At 58.4% G+C, this 1,964-nt stretch overlaps 1 protein-coding gene across 1 annotated transcript in view; it reads left to right on the top strand.

The window, feature by feature from the left end:
• The first annotated feature begins 807 nt into the window (after nt 1-807).
• The window catches only part of AXL (AXL receptor tyrosine kinase), a 54,146-nt gene continuing 52,989 nt past the window's right edge, over nt 808-1,964 (top strand). Inside the window, exons 1-3 of the mRNA XM_011983514.1 lie at nt 808-909; nt 1,045-1,267; nt 1,555-1,655. The gene's annotated coding sequence lies outside the window, so the exon portion shown is untranslated. The remainder of the gene's footprint in view (nt 910-1,044; nt 1,268-1,554; nt 1,656-1,964) is intronic.

The following is a 1,964-nucleotide window of genomic DNA, read 5'->3' as shown; positions in this document are numbered from 1 at the left end:
TTAGGGAGTTTCCCTGGGACCACAGAAAAGGGACTTCAAGAGAAGGAGACAGATTCAGAGACACCAAGTGCGGCAGAGGGAGAGAAAGACAGAGAGAGGAACTGAAGGGCAGGGGGTACGGAAGAGAGGACCCAGAGAGACAGACAGACAAGGAGAAGCTGAGGGCAGGGGTGGGGGCTGGACCTGAGAAGAGGGCCATGGGAAGAGGGGCTGAGCTGGGGGTTGCCGAGAAGGAAGAAATCTTTCCCAAGTGGACCGAGTCAGGCGGCGGGATGAGGAGGGCTCTGGAGCCCTGGGGGAAAACCCTTCTCCCTGCCAACACCCCCCTCCAACTTGTCCCTACCCCACCAGTCCACGCCATCTCTGGGGAGGAGGCTCTCACTTTGTCTCTCTGTCTCTGCCTCCAGCTCTGCTATCTCTGTGGGTCTCTGTTTCTCTCACAGTCTCTGCCTCTCTCTCTCCCCGCTCTCTAAGTCTCTCTCTCTTCTCAGCCTCCCTCTGTGACTGTATCCCCTCTCCGCGCCCACCTTGTCTTCTCTCTTGAGGGCTGTTTCTTCATTTTTTTCTGTCGCTCCTTGTATCTCTGCTCCTTCTGTCTCGTCTCCCCTGCCTGACTTTCTTTGGCTTCTCACTCCTCCGCCACCCTTATCTCTCTCCTCCACCACCCTTATCTCCCTCCCCCGACCCCTGATTCTTCCCCTCCATCCACCAGCACCAGCATGATCTGTTAAGTCTCTAGAGACCTAAGAGAGGACGGAGGGGGCAGGGGCTGGCCCTGCCAGGCAGTGCAGGGCGTGGGAGGCTGCCAGATCCCCAGCCTCCTTCCCGATGGGATGGACGCTGGATCCCAGTCCCCTGGGAGGACTCCCATCCTCCCCTCAGAGCCTCCGCCCTCCACCCCGCTCTGAGGTCACTCTGCAACTATGTGGGCCTAAGGGCCTGGCAGGGTCCTGGCGGCCGGTGGGCAGGCAGGGACAGGGTGGAACTGAGGGCCAGAAGGAGCTGGGGGGGTTCCTAAGCTAACTCTTCCCATCGCCCCTGCAGGCACACAGGCTGAAGAAAGTCCTTTCGTGGGTAACCCAGGGAATATCACAGGTGCCCGGGGACTCACAGGCACCCTTCGGTGTCAGCTCCAGGTTCAGGGAGAGCCCCCCGAGGTACACTGGCTTCGGGACGGACAGATCCTGGAGCTCGCGGACAGCACCCAGACCCAGGTGCCCCTGGGTGAAGATGAGCAGGATGACTGGATAGTGGTCAGCCAGCTCAGGTGTGTGGCCATATCCCCAAATCCCACCCTCACCTCCGTCACGCAGGGGGCAGAAAGCCCACCTGGGTGGGAACCCCAGCTCGACCACTTGTCAGCCGTGTGGCTTGGAGTGTGTGATGGAACCTCTAGGTTTCGTTTTCCTCTTCTGCAAAATGAGTTAATAATAGGAGCTACTTCGTGGTTGTCACGAGCTTCCAGGCTGGACACCCTCTTTCCGTTCTGACAGACCCCCTCCCAGTGTCCAACTCTGACCCCGAACCTCTCTGTCTCTCCTCTTGCCCTGTCAGAATCGCCTCCCTACAGCTTTCCGATGCGGGACGGTACCAGTGTTTGGTGTTTCTGGGACATCAGAACTTCGTATCCCAGCCTGGCTACGTAGGGCTCGAGGGTGAGCTCTGGGGTCAGGGGTCCTGAGGGGTCAGAGGATGTGTGGCACTCACAGGTTGCGGGAAGTCAGGAATCCTGAGAGGTCAAAGGGTGCTGGAGGATTTGGGATGACCGTAGGCGACATACAGTAAGAATGTCAGAGTTTTGGGGGGTCAAGAAGCTGGGAGTCCATATAAGTTATGGGGCCAAGGCTGGGGGAATTATATGCTTTGGGTGAAAAGACTTCTTGGGGGTGGTTGGATGTCCTAGGCATCAGACACGATCAGGTCACAGGACGCCATTCTGGGCATCAGATAAGGCATCAGAGGCA

The sequence above is a fragment of the Mandrillus leucophaeus genome, unplaced genomic scaffold (genome assembly GCF_000951045.1).
Source record: "Mandrillus leucophaeus isolate KB7577 unplaced genomic scaffold, Mleu.le_1.0 Scaffold106, whole genome shotgun sequence".
In the NCBI taxonomy this organism is placed as follows: Eukaryota; Metazoa; Chordata; class Mammalia; order Primates; family Cercopithecidae; genus Mandrillus; species Mandrillus leucophaeus.
Note: the sequence above shows the minus strand (reverse complement) of the source record. Positions and strands in the feature narration are given on the sequence as shown.